Here is a 14961-nt window from a genome sequence, read left to right on the forward strand (position 1 = left end):
ATCATTGGAGATTTGAAGTATTTTGAAATTTGGCTGAGATGGCCAAGAGCTGGGGTGTGAGTTTTTATTGAATAATCACCACTTTCTGGGTAAAGTGGAAAATGTTTGTGAGAAATCTCTAATTTGTCAGTCATTCATACAAAAAAGCAACTCTGGATCATGTACTTCCTACATGTAAAGTGCGGTCCTTTTAAAATGGCAGGTCCTTTCCTCCCTGGGCAGGTTATCCAAGCAGCAATCCCCATGCTGCACGCAGCCTCCTGCCAAGGAAGCAAAGGCTGCAGCTGTCACAACCGGCAGAGATGTGCAAACACGCACATTGCTCGGCGCTAACTGCTCTCCTTCGGCTTCACTCGAATGCCCTGAAACTTGGAAACGAGTCCATCCTGTTCAAATCCCCTCCCTCAACCGGCTCCTGGCATTCAGTGCATTAGAGATGGGCTTTTCCCTTGTGGGACTGGAAAATGATTCATCCACCAGCCCAGGAATGCAACCCTGGAGGCATCATTTGCGGTCCTCTCCCGAAAGGCTCTTCTGGAGCTGGATTTCTGTGCAGAAGGAATGTGGTCTGGAAAAGTCCTCCTCAGTAAATCTTTGAACAAAAAAGAATTGAGTCCCGGTCTCATCCAGATCCTCGCCGGGGGGAGACAAAACACCCTAAAACCGAAGGCGGGTGCAGCAGATCTGCCCCGAAGGCCAGGGCTCACTTCCCGCTTGGGGCGTGAGTGCCCTGCCCTTTCCTCCTCCTGAGCCTGGTAAGCCTCAGTATCACCCTCCTCCTCCCCGTTTGCAAAGGGAGCGATGCTTCTCACTCCAGGTGTGGCAAAACCTGTGCAAACACGGCCAGAAAGCCCATGTGTGAGTGCCTGTTGATGCCATCACATGCAGAGTGATGTCCCTGGCATCATTTTATCATCTGTCCCTAAGCAGTTTTGGTAAGAAGTTAAATTTCTCGTTGCATTGTGCAGCTGCCTACAGGCAGAGCTGGTGTCCCTTCCTTCTGCTAGATAATATGTTGAACCCAAATAAGCCAAGCCCTGGGCATAAGGGAGGCAGTTCTGTGACTTCTGATGCTTTCCCTTTGTGCGAAAAATTGCTAAGATAATACTGCCCTTTGGAGGATGGGCTATTCATGTGGGCTGTTGCTCAGGAAAACCAGGAAACATAAGAAGGGGAAACACTGAACTGGCCGCTTTCTGTTGGGAAGTAGCACAAGGCTGTCCCAAGCACAACCTCTCACTTGGATTAGAAAGAGTCGTGTCCCACACAGAAGTAACACGGGTTTCTTGTTTGGTATTCAAACACAGTAACCAGAACTGCCCGGGAAAAGGCTCTCGGCTCACGTGAGCTCCTCGCAGTGTCATTGCTCCGACCTGTTAATGGCAGGTGGCTTCGGTGTTTGCACTAACCATCAAAAGACTCTCGCAAGGAATTGGGTGTATCAGTCTCAGGGTGAGGTTTTTGCTGAAAATGAGAGGGTTTCAGGGGCTGCCATCGTTCCTCAACAGCCTCTTATACAGAGCTTGATGGTGGCTGGGGGACACCATTGCTTGTTCGCACGCAAACTTGTAGACAGCTTTTGAGGTCCTAATGCAACATGGTAGGATGTATGGCCCAGTGAGTAGTACAGGAGATACAAGAGACCTGGGTTGCAGCTCAAGCTTTGACTTTCTGAAGATCATTTCTGACAAGGCAACTTAACTCTCTAGACTGATGTTGCCTTTTTAATATGGCTGCATTAATTCAATCATTGAAACACCTGTAATAACAAAACCCAAGTTGTTGCCCTCAAATAGCCCTTCATCTTCCATTCTCAGAGAAGCACTATCGGCCCTAGTTAACCCAACCCCATCCAGCCCACCCTACATGAGATCTCCTACATGTGATCCTTGGGCTGGTCTACAAGAAGTAGGCAGAGATGATATGCCGGCCATAGGCCACACAGAGAGGTGCGTACAGCACCCAGCAAAGTGCCTGATCTTCATTCATCAGCTGAACGAAGACTGCGATGATTATCAGTGCCTTTCTCATGCTTGCAGCAGCCGTTTTAAAGCTTTTTCCAGCAGCGTGATGTGACCAACCTCTGGTGTGTGGGTGTAATGAAGCAAGGACCCACGTCAGGCGTAGATGGTGCTCTGCACCCTTTTGGCCCCATGAAAAACAGGGAGGGGCAATATTTAAGCAGGATAACAATTTCTCAGCCTTTAGGGTGATTGATTTTGCTTGCTCTTCCTGGTTGGCACAGGCAGGGCTGCATTCCTGCAAACAATAGCTCACCACTGGGCCAGCCCCAGCCCCAGCTACCTGCAGTACCTGTAGGCATGATTTTGGCTCTGCCTGCAGGTGCTGGGGCTCAGCAGCTTCCATGATTTGTCCACGCACCCCTTCTTCACCTCCCAAGATTTGAAATTCATTAGCCTGTTTAGCATATGTGGACAACAGGAGTTGGTAAATGCAGCTCAGCTACCAGACTACCTGTCCTGGGGAAATTTTTACTGTGTTTCAGGAAAGACTTGGGGAACAAACCCAAAAGTCCCTGAGAAAAATCCAGCTCCTCTCCCAGGCTACAGTCCCCAGCTGACGTGGTACATGGACGTCCCCCACACACTCCATGTCTGGGCACCACAGACTGGCAGCTGCTCTGACACTGATTTCATGGGGAAGGTTAGTGTGAGGTGGCAGCAGGGCAGGGCTTCAGGATTTCACCCCCCACCCCAGCCCTTAGCAGAGACTTCATGTAGTCACACGTGCAGCCAGGTCACTGAAATGAGATGGGTTAAAAATTAAGTTTGCAGGGGAGGATAGAGTTATTTTCTGGGCACTCAGGTATGGTCACCAACGCGAGCAATCAGGTTTCTCACAGTTGTGAAAACTTCTAGTCTGCCTGATTGCTAAATATAAATAAATAGTGAGGGTGAGAGCTCCAGCAGCCTTCGCCACTAAAGCCAACGTGTCCTGCAACTACACCTTCCAGCATCCAGTGATCCTAACTCTCATTAATACCATTGGGACCAGTTGGTTTCACCAGGTGCTAAGGGACCAGCTTGTACCCCACAGGAGAGGGACCTGGTCACATCCCCTGCAGGGTGGGGGTGAGCTGTTGGGGACTGGAGCCGACTTTCTGGTTCTTGTGTGGAATTCCCATGCAGCCTTGTCCAAAAAAGCATAAATAACCTCTGTTCGCTTGAGCTCCCGCATGAAAACAAGACATTAATCCCTCATCTCACTTTGCTTGTGGTGTGATTCCCATGAAAGCACAGTCCCAAGGGGGTGTCACTACCATGGCACGATCGAGTTACTCCTCCACCACCCAAGGGCTGCCGTGGGATAACCTTTGCCAGGCTCACACACCCATTAACCAGTGCTGGCGTAGCCCAGCCTCCCCTCCCTGTGCAGTCTTTGCTGCGAAATGTCTCCTTTCTGCCGGATTCAGCTGACGCTGGAAATTGCAGAGGCTCTGCTTGATGACCCTGACCAAAGCGTGCTGGAATTTGCTGGGTTTCATAAGGTTTTCATTAGTGCTGAGAGAGAGCCCCTGAGGTTTTGTGAAACTCCTAAACTATCCATACAGCGATTTGCAAAACCGCCCCGTTTGTAGGGATGTTTGATTTTGCTGATCCTCTCTGCGTTTTGTTTTCCTCTCCTCATTGTCTTCCTCTTCAAGGTAGCCGTGCTGGTCTACCTAGGGGAAACATCTGCCCCATATCATGGCTGAGGACTGAGGGCCGGGTGGTGACAGGATGCTCAGGAGGAGGTTGGTCTTCGTTACCGCGTTGCCCGGCTGGTGCTTGGGTGATCTGGGCTTGTTCTTGTCTTTACTACCAAGTTCCTGCAGTGAAATTGGTTAGGAAACCTTATCCACCTCCCTGGTACCATGGCTATAACAGCGACCAATAAGCCCTGCTACCTTTTTAAGATAAACATGAGACAGGTAAACATCTCAGTGCAAGGCTCCCACGATGCCTTATCCTGGGATTAAGTCTGTAAATCATCTACATGTGCTTTGCAAAGAGCTGAATCAGGATTTAAGATCTCTGGAAGAAGACTGTAATTTAATAACAGTAATCTTCAGCTGATAGTCTGGATCCTCAGCTCAGCTGGTTGTGGCTTATGTAAAAATGAGAAAAACACTTAGTAACAGGAACATAATGTTTTGTTTTACTGCATATTGTTCCCCTATGGTTAGACTCTGTGAAGTCCACCACGTTGCCTTAAAGCTCACCCCCTTAGACTCTCCATCTCCTTACATAAAGGGCCAAGTCTTCATTGCCACCAAGCACTTCCCTAAAGCTTTTTGGCATTGAGGAAAAGCAGGCTAATTTTCTGAAGCAGTAGCAAATCTAAGTTTTTCTAGCACAAAGCAGATAGTCAGCCTGAAGAACATCAGATGCCCAAGCTCTGGCATCAGCGTTAGGTGGAGGGTTTGGCAGTGTCCTTGAGGTGATGGGTCTGGGGGACGCAGGTCCTTCTGGAAGTCTCCCCAGATAAAACAACAGTCTGAATACATCCGGATCTGAACTGGGGCCCCTGTGCTGCATTCCTCCTCTGGCTGGAAGGCAGCCAGGGCTGCTCTTTGCCCGTGACACATCACGAGGTCCCACCTCGGCTATCCTGTTTTCTCAGTGCACCTGCTAATTCTTGGTGGCGGGGCACAAGAGCAAACGGAGAGCGGTGCAGTGGGACCCACGCCCGCAGTGCACACAGGCACAGCCAGCCACCCCCAGGGATTGCCGCCTCCCGGGCTGGTCCTGTGCCAGGGAGAGTTGCAGATTAACCTCCTGAAAGGTGACAGTAGCTCTTTTGCTCCAAGGCAGGAGTCATTCACCATTGGAAGTCTAGAAGAACCACATTCCCCAAGGATTTTCCTCCACATTCCCCCAAATGCAATTTTGGAAAAGAAAACACGCTGCACTATGTCACTCTGCAAAGCCTTCAGTAGCAGCCAGACCTCATACAGAAAGACCAAGGGAGGTCTGGCACGGTACGGCCGTTTCCATCAGTGTTATATCCCATCGTTATAGTCAGTGCAGTTATATTCACTGAGGTATTTCTCCTTGCTAGCAGAGACTTAGAGTTATGCCTCCTACCTTCAAGGATGGCTTATAGACATCTTAAGATGTCGAAGAGCAGTTCAAGACTGACCAGAAGCCCTGGCAGACCTTGCTGTCATGCTATGAGATGTCACCATTGCTGGCCCTCTCTCCTTTTCTTTTGCAGGAGGGTATTTTTTCTCATAAGCCTGAGGAAACATGAGCCCTATATCCCCAGTTCACAGCCCAGCATAGCTGGCTTAAAATGGGTTTTGCACTAAGATTGTCAAGCAATAAATTGGAGCAACAGGTACAGGTTTCCTCTGCCTCAGTGTTGTAACCCCTGTGCCAGACAGACTGCTCCCGTCTTAACCTGCTGCAAGCTGTTGACTCTGGGAAGGTGAACTGAGTCTCTACAGCTCTCACCAAAGCTATTCCTGCCTGAAGTCAGCATTTACCCTTGTGTCCTTGGCTTGCCAAGGCCACTTTTTTCTTCTGAATTGTGCAAATTGTGCAGAAGAATTGTGTGTCCTACTCCTGCCTGCGCGGTATCTGCTGTTTGCACAGATCCGTGCACAGCGTTGCCCAAGAGCTGTGCTGAAAGGGCTTGTTAGCAGGATCAAGGCTTCTCTGTATCTGAGAGCCATCGACTGACACGAGCTGACCAGAGGATGAAATGACTCCCTGCAGCTCAGGACCATTGTGTCTCCAGTGGTGCAGCACAGCCCTGCACCGTGGCACTGCAGCACAGGAGCACGCCTCACCCCGCTGCCTGGGCTCCTTCCCCTGTACCAGGACATTTCCATTTGCTGCTGTTAACCATTAACCAGCATGCTGTTGCCTGTCAGAGGCAGCTCTGTGCTGCCCGGTCAGCTGGTGCTCGCAGAACACTGCCCGATGAAACTGTACCCATGCGAAGCCCCGACTTCCACCAGTCCGAGCCCGCCAGGCCAAAGAGCAAAGCCGTGTTCACTTTCCCACATCACAAGTCCCCTTGCGGGCAGCTGAGCCAAATCCTGAGGCTGGTGCTCCGTCCTTCATGGCTGCCAGTCGTCCCTGCCTTGCTCACAGCTTAGACGCCGTGTCTGGCTGAGATGCACTTCCAGGGGGTCTTTTGTTATAAGCCCCAGCAAGTGGGGTCCTTGCATGTATTATGGCTGATATACATGCATATGTATTGCTTCCTCATCTTTTTCCCCATACCCAGGAGCACAGAGATGGGGGGGCAGTGAATTACAGCCCAATTGTCCTCTACTGGATCTGTAGTCACCTGCCTGTAAGAGTCACCATGTAGATTTTCATTTGGACGTGATGCTTTCGTAGGGGAGAGAAGTGCCTGAGCGAGGCTACGTGAGGAACGTGTAGTAAAATGTCACGTGCTTTGGTTGTGGGTCAAGGAGGGCTCTCCTGAAACATTCTCAGAAATTCATGCAATGCTTTAGCTGCTACAGGTCAGGATATTTAACCTCACATAAATAGCGATGGGTCTTTGCGCTGGTGTCTTGAGCAGCTCCTGGGGTTGTTTTTTTTTTTGCCTCCTTCCCTTGGTTTTCCAAACCGTGAGGCCCCTGCCATGTTATCTCATCTGCAGGGTGTGGCCCTTCCCTCTTCCTCCCGGAGCTCCATACCCCAAAAGCAGGGTGGAAATACCTTTGCAACATGTCATTTTGCAAATACATCTTTGGCAGAGCCTCCTTCCCCATGCACAATGTTAACCTTGTCCACAGGCATGTGGGATGGCCGAGGCTGAGGCAGATGTGGGCCATTACACTGCCAAACCTCCCTTTTGCACTTAGCAGAGCCTTCCTCCCAGCAGCTTCTGATTTACCCCAACATCAGCCTGTGACAATATCTTCAGTGTCTTAGGCTTGCGCTGGGACAGTGAAAACAGCCTCATCTTCCATGAAAAAAAATTAAACCACAAGCTCTTTGAGCTCTGGGAATACCAAGTCAAGGCTTAGGACCAGAATATGAGTGCGTTGGGTCATGCACATGAGGAAAATAGCTGGAACAGGAATATCTCAGATCAGGTTTCAGTTATGAAAGTCAGACTATTCTGTTTTCCACCAGTACTGAGTTAAACTGCTCGGAAATAATGTTTTCTGCTCTATAACCCTATGGCATGACCAGAATTAGCAGGAAGCAAAATTGCCTACAGCTCAGTGCTAAATGAGCCCATGTTTTATGACAAACATTTTATTTTCCCTCGGCATTGACTATTCTGAACTGCTTTACATATATTTCTACGGTTTTGGGCTCCTTAAAAGCTCACCAGGATTATTTACGACTTTTTCACTGTGGCAATGGAAAGGAGTGGGGACAGGCAGCTCAGACATCACCTGTGCGTGAGCCTGACGTGCATTACCAAAGCTGTGGGTGTAGGAATGATGTGCTTCATCCCAGAGCTCAAAGTCATGTAGCCACAGCCATGGAGACGGGTTGGTTTACATCAGCACATATCACTACTGAAAAGGACCCAGACACACAGCAGCCATTAATTAAACCCTTGGTGCTGGGGATAATGACTTCACGTGGAAGCGGAGCATGATGGAGTTTGGTGCCTACCCTCTGAGGTCCCCAGGTGTCCTCGCCCCAGCTTCTAACACCTCCCACCGCAGCTGCTGGTGTATGGGTCAGCAGCAGGCTTGGGGTGGATGCCAAAGATAAAAGCAAGTCTTGCCACTGGTCCCCATCTCCTGTGGGCTGGAGGAAGACAAAAAACATGGGTCCTCTGTTCCCTGCAACAGAGGAAGGCAGTATGATTCTTTTCAGAAGAATAAAAAATGAAGAGTGAAGGCTGTTATGGGTTTGATGAGCTGTAGCCTGCTGACATTAAGGAATAAATTCTTCTTAAGAGTCAGTTTTGCATCTTCAGTGATGAAACTAAGATCTCTGAAGTGTTCCTCTCAGATATGGGCACACCCAGGCTGAATGAGCAGGCTCAACCCCCGCCCTGATTTGCAGCTATCTGTGATTAGTGGTACACTGGTCTGTAGTTAATGTCATGGGTATTTTGGGTGCTCTTCCCATTACAGGTCCCTTGGGGTCATTTGACTAGATCTGTGGAAACTGTGTTGGTTTAAACCTATTCTGATACCTGGTTTAGCTGATGAGCTGATCCATATCTACTTTCAAGTTTTGTGGGTTAATCTAAGCAATTGAGGACATGGCAAGAGAAGCTCAATGTATAGGAAGGGAAGGGCTTGGACAGTCCTAGTCCGGAGAGGCCATGGAGTGTCCATCCTTGGAGGTATTCAAAACCCAGCTGGACATTGTCGTGGGTCCCCCGAATGCAGAGCTGCCTGGTGATGACCAGGTAAGAAGTGGTGCCTCCAGCCTTCTCCAGCGAGGGATGTTCTCTCCACCGGCAGCCAGCAGCACCGTGGAGATGCCGTGCAGAAGAAGTTGGGACTGAGAGGAGATGGCTTGTCTTCAGATCACCCACAGCCAGTGGCATCGGGGCAGCTTTCAGAGGGGGTAGCTGCGTATTACACACGACCTTTGCGTGTACTTTTTCTTAACGCTAAGCTACGGTATCGCACTGAATATCCACATGCACAGCTGTCTGCTGCAGAAGGTGGCTACAGCAAACACTGCCAGCTTCACTGGAGTTTTCTGGTTTATCATTATTTTCCCAGGGGGAGGGCAGCCTGACTGCACTCTCCAATGCTCCATTACGTCCCGTTTCAGGCGGCAATGCTGACAGCAATCCTAACGCCTGCTCCCCATGGCCCTGGGCTGCGCACAAACCCAGCGCTCAGCCTCGCAGGGAGCGCAGGAGCAGGCTGGCTGCCCCAAGCACCGCTCCCCTCGGACCTCTTGTGCCAAAATTAGGGACAGTCAGAGTCAGGGACTAGAGCTGGGTCTCTTGGGCCCAAGCATTAATGTGGCACTGAGCGGCGCCGCGCTTTGTCCAGCAGAGATAGAGAAAAGGGGGGAAAAAACCCTCCCCTGCTCTTTTAAATCCGGACAAAACAGGTTTCTAATTAAAGCAGCACTTAATCATTATTGCTCCGTGAATACAGGGCTGGTGGATATTTGATGTAAACAGTGAGTTGGTTGAAACTCTCTCACACCGGCTCCCTCTTTGTTCCTCTGTGAGCCTGGGAATGGGTGTGATCTCCGAGTAGGAGTGTCTCTGCGGTTAAGTAGAGGATTGAATTACCGAACACTGCCGTTCCCGAGCTGACAAGGTAGCAGAACAGCAAACAAAAGTGCCTTGAAACTAGCTCAGCGAAGAGGAGAGAAGGCACTGGGTTCAGTGGAGAAGGGAGACCTGCACTTTCCAGCAAGGTAAGCAGCTTCCCTGCACCCCTCTTAGTTTCTAAAGGCCAGAACTGTTTGATGACTTTTGTTCTGTGGGATAGTAAGAAACACCACCACCAAAAAATCAATAAATTTCCTATTTCTTTAAAAAAAATTTCTCACCTGGTGTAAGGCAGGATGTCTTTACTGAAAGCAATGAGCCCATCCTGATGAGCACTGTTTGGGGTTGAAACAGCTACCTCAGCTCCCCGAGAGCCCGGCCAGCTATCTGTCAGCTCCAAGGACACATGCTTTTCGTTTAGCTCTTCTGCACAGGCTGGCTTTGATTTCACGCAAGGAGCAATTAACGGTGTCTTGTTTTGGCCTGGTTTGTTTTATGCTTTGCTGCTGTGGGGATTTGCTTAAAGCTCACCTGCCTTTAGCAACGCAGCTATAGGTTCAGGCGGTGACAAGAAGTCGTTGTAAGTTCTCGTCAATAGGTCTTGTTGTCACCTAATCGATAGATCTGCTAACGGCTGAACTGCTGGGCTGTTTTGCTCTGTAAGTACAGAGTGTTTTCTCATCCTGGTTGTTTGAGATGCAAATTGCACTGAGATAAAATTGAGTTGTAATGCAGTTGAGCTGCAGGCTCACTTGCCAGTATTTTTCTTAGGCGTGCATATTAAGAACATAAATATTTAACACAAAGGAGAGCCAATATGACTTAGCGTCTGTAGGAGGTTTGCACTTATTCAAGGCTACCCTAGCACAAATGTAAACAAACATTACAACAGCTGAAGCAAACTGGCCCCACAAGAGCAGCACTTAGATGGTGAATCATCCAGGTGCTCTTTGCACACTGCTGCTAAATGGGCAGATTAGTGCCTGCGAAATAGAGATTAGACAATCAGAGAGCATCGGCCTTCCTTTTTGGCGGGGTTTTACCATTCCCTGCCATGCAGGCTGAGATGCCACGTGGAAGCAAATGCAAGGATGGGCACTAGCTGGCGCGGTGCACGTCAGGAAAGCCCTGACCATCTTCCTCACCTTCATCCTGGCAGAGCCAGGTGGGCCTCTCCTCCTCCCTACACAAACAGGCTGCCCTTTTCCTCCTCCAGCTCCCTTCCCACTGGCGGACACGTAGGTCTCATGACGTTATTTTCTAGGCAGGACTTTGTGGCAACAGTTGCTAAGGTGTCCCAGCTGGGAGCAAAGGTTTCCTGCCGTGGCTGCAAACAATGTCACCCTGGTCTCGTGCCTTCCCCTGTATCTTGGGCTGTGATTAGGCTGAGACAATAAATCCCTGTTCTTGCACGGCCAAGGGTGCTGAAGGTCCTCATGGTGTCTGCTGATTTTTTTCCGTGGAGCTGCGCGTTTCTGGACTTTAAGCATAGAGGTTGTTACCTTTTCTGCTCTGGAACCCCTGGGGAGGTGTGGGACACGTGGTGTGGAGAAGATGCACCATGGACTCAGTGACTTCAGGCTTGATCTGTCCTGCAGCCTGGTCCTCCAGCACCACCCATGCCGCCGTCGTTCATCCCAAGGAGGAGACCAGCTCAGACACCTGCCCTGTGCTTGGAAGATGCTGGGGCTCTGCTCTGTGCCGGCCACTGCTGGACTAAAAGCCTTCCCTCAAATTTAAATAATGCTAAATATGTGCTAGCCCACTTGGGAGCAGAACCTTGAAATGCCCTGTGCAATGAGGAGGTGCCGCCACCACCCCGCCTCAAAGTCCCTCCTTTGGGAACGGGCTCTTTTGCAGCCTTCCCAAACGTGTTCTGGGACTGACACAAATCCACGGGTTTGGCTTTCTATGTATGAAATGTCCAACTGTGCAGGGAAGGGCTCCAATGTGGACACCCGACACCCAAAATCTCTCTGCTCCAGCTCTTTGTTTATTCACATATATTCTTCAGCTTCTGCTGGCCTCTCAGAGAAGCGGATCGTACAGTCACAAGGGGATACGTGCTCCTATAACTCATTAAAACCTGTCTTCTCATGCTCTCCCTTTCCACATAATACAAAATCTGGAAATGGGCTTAATTATGATTTATCCTGGATGATTATATATTCCCACTGTATTTCCACCCATTCTGGGTGTAAAAGGAATGCAGAAAGGGGTGAATACTGTCGCTAAGTCTTTGACACCCTTCAGTCCAAAAAGTCCCCTGAGGGACATCAGATGATGTACATTTGCTTCACTTGCCTTGGTTTTCAAGGACCTCTGCTTGAAAAAGAAATCCTACCATTTTTTATCCATCTTTATCTGAGCCTATTCATGCTTATCTGAGGCAGTGCTGGTTAGAGTAACAGAGAAACCTCATATGCACATCAAAGGCATGAGACAGGGGGTGCTAAACTGCATGGCTGAGCTCCATCCTGGGCAGGTCCTGTGGAATGAGCTATTCAGAGCAGCCGACCTCTCCCACCTGAAAATATCCTGTTGTCATGCCCTGGGATGAAGGAATAGGTTTCTGGATGGCCCTTTATTTAAACCTGTTCTTACAAAAGCAGCTGAATGGGGTAAGAAACAGGCTGTGCTAGAAATCATATTCTTTATCGGGAGATAGAGACTATCTAGATACCCCCCGTTCCTTTGGGAGGGCGCTGGAGCCTGAATTACTGTACTTTGTTGCTTTCTAAGAAATAGCTGTCTGGGTCCGCGCAAATCCCACCCATCCCAGTCTCTCAGATGCCCGGTTCCCTTCCCCATGCTCAGACAAAACTCCCTCAGCAGCTCTGGGTGCAAAAGGCGGTCCCGGATGAATGACACGTTCTAAAGCTGTTTGCAGTATTTGCAGGGATGTTTTATTCGTTTGGCTTTGTGCGGTTGACGTGCCACTCTTTCAAAGCTGCCCTTCATTTCTGCCAAGAGGGGATTGCACACTCGTCCCACGCTCGTGTGCTGTGGTCCTGCATGGACTGGGTTTCACTTTTTATGCCAAGCGAGTGCCAGACACACAGCCCCATGGGCTGGAGCTTTGCTCCTTGCTGTGCTGTGTCGGTGGAGAGCTGTGCTCTGGCATGCAGGAGCCCCAGAGCTGGGCAGCACAGGGTTTAGCTCATAAAATCGTAATGCACCAACACCACCCACCATACAGCACATGATACCACAGGAGCAAAGTTATGCCTCCTTATTGCCCCATGTCCCTCTGCCCCTCTTTCGCTGTAATCCACCCCATCTCCATTTGCCCCATTGCCTCCCTGGACCTCGTTCCTACCACAACAGAGGATAGCCACCGAAAGCCATCTCGGGAAGGAGACACAGCCATGGGGGTCTCTTGAGGGTGGGACGGTGCTTCTCAAGGAGCAATCACTTAAAGTGAGGAGACACAGGTGGAGATTGAGTGGCACCCCCAAAGTCCCAGTGTGACCTCGCAGCCCACCCTGGCTTGGAAGAGATGGGTGACACAGTGACAAACACACCATGTATGGGATGCTCAATGCAAGCCTAGAGGATATCACTGGAATGGGTGACCACTACCAGAGGCGTGGTTGCTGGTGTTCCCTTGAGAGAAGATCCTGTGCAGGTCTGGCTCTGTTTCAAAGACCTTAAAGTTCATATAAGGCAACTCATACCTTGACTCAGCACCCCATCCCAGTGGAAGCCTGGGTTGGGTTGGTTGGTACCTACATGTTTTGACACAATTTAGGTGTGTTTCAGCAGAGGTGTGTTAGCCAACATACACAAAGGGTGAGCTTTCCTTTGCAGCTCAAGAAGCAAACTTTCCCCCTGAATAAATCTGTTGCATCTCGTCGGGCCAGCGATGGAAATGCACAGTCACCATGCTTCATTTTCAATCTGAAATGTAAACCTCTTTTTTTCCAGAAGTCCTGGGTTTCTCTTCCCAAGTTTGATGTGATGTTTGCAGGTCTGAACTGGAGCAAAACTGGAACGGTCCCTTCCTTTTAATAGTTAATATTAATCTTGCCACTTCTCCCTGGGAAACCAGTGCTCTGGGAACCGGTTCTCCAGCTGGTCTTGAATGGACCCAGACCAGCACCCCTGCTCCATCACCACCAAACAAAAGTTCTGATAGCCAGGGCTTTTTCAATTGCACTATGGTGCACCAGGGAAAACGTGCCCTTTACCCTAGACACATACATGTACGCACATATATGCATACACACATTCTTACAATAAATATAAGACTGTTACATGCAGTAGCAAAAATCATAACTCTTAGACTTGTTTTTGAGAAGGATGGGCCAAGCGGACACTGGTGCTTGGGTTTAACTGTGGTGTGGTTGTGGTATTTGGCCTGGTTCATGCTGACAGCTCTGGCAAGCAGGGTCTCGGGACACGGTGGATGGGACTCAGCCCACACTCTGAGAGAGGTGAAGGGCAGCATGGCAAGCTGGGCTTTCCACCCAGGGGTTTGCCCCATAGGCCAAGGGGACAGTAAGTCCCTCCGGACTGAAAGTCACCAGATCTGCCCTAGACCCATCATCAGGATTGAGGGGACCGAGGGACTGCTGTCCTCTGGCTTAAGCACCTAAAACTAAGACATCTGAGTGAGGGTGGATGGATCCCGGCCTCTAACTCCCTCTCCTAGCCTTCCTCCAGGCTCTTGTAACCCTGCATAGGAAGCAGTGGGCTTTCCTCAGTTTCAGATGGGAAGATGCCTTCTTTAGAGGGTCTCTCCTCAGCTTCCAACTGTCACACCCTTCCCATAAGCTTCTGAACTGAAGGTGCTCCACAGGGCTTAGGAAGGTCTTGTACCCGTGACCAAACACACATGCTCTCCTCTGAGATATCTCGGCTCTGGTTTTACTTACCTGCAGTCATTAGGTTAAATAATGCTCCGTTAAAATGCTGATGTGGGAGACGATCGTAACTTTTTTTCCTGAAGGTGGCAAGTAATTAGAAGTTAATTCCTGAGGATGCTTCTAACTGCATCTAACTTCTAACTGGAAACAAGGAAGAGGAATTAAAATGGTTTCAGCTTTGTTTTCCTTCCGCGTGCATCTCCTGCCCTCACCGTGGCACAAAGCCCTGCCTTTGGATGCAGTGCTGGTCCTGAGCCAGTGATCTCACCCTTTCACCAGGGGAGAAAGAGCTGGAAGAAAGGAGAGATTTGTTTGTAATGAATTGGCAAGTCTCATGCTTGCCTCTCCCTTGGGATGGCTCTGTACCGTTACTGACTCAATAAACTCACAAAGAGGAGCCGGAGATGGAATGGATACCTCTGAAGCAGGCATGTGCCAAGCTGCATTCTATTATTTGAAAATAATGCACCTGGCACCTTACCAGGGGCAATGCTGCTGCAAGGCTTTGCAGGCAGAAGGCTTTTAACAGCTTCTTGTGCCACTGTTTTTTCTCATGGCCGGCTCCTCAGAAAGAGGTGAGTTTGCACCAAAAGAGGTTGTTATCAGGCACTGGGAGTGATCTCAGGGGAAGTTACTGCAGCTCAAACTCCTCTACTGCTTCTGAAAGCTTTGAATCTAATAGGGCTGCCCTCACCCTGCGGAGATACTACCTGCCTGGGAGAGCCTGCTGCTTTCAGAGACATCCTGGGGAAGAAGGACTTCCCGGGAAAACAGTCAGTCAAGAGCTGCGTTGGGTGCTCTGACCTTCTCTATAGATCACCAAGGCACGGACCGCCAACCTTCGCGTTCAGCCAGTTTGCTCTCCCTTTTCCAGCGCCAGTCGCTGCTGAGCACTGGGCTCTGCCTCCAGCACGAT

The 14961-nt window shown here is 49.8% G+C and overlaps 1 protein-coding gene across 1 annotated transcript in view; it reads left to right on the top strand.

The window, feature by feature from the left end:
• The first annotated feature begins 9164 nt into the window (after nucleotides 1-9164).
• Nucleotides 9165-14961, top strand: part of VILL (villin like) — a 36476-nt gene continuing 30679 nt past the window's right edge. The window contains exon 1 of the mRNA XM_075082234.1: nucleotides 9165-9323. The gene's annotated coding sequence lies outside the window, so the exon portion shown is untranslated. The remainder of the gene's footprint in view (nucleotides 9324-14961) is intronic.

Source organism: Phalacrocorax aristotelis, chromosome 2 (assembly GCF_949628215.1).
Source record: "Phalacrocorax aristotelis chromosome 2, bGulAri2.1, whole genome shotgun sequence".
In the NCBI taxonomy this organism is placed as follows: domain Eukaryota; kingdom Metazoa; phylum Chordata; class Aves; order Suliformes; family Phalacrocoracidae; genus Phalacrocorax; species Phalacrocorax aristotelis.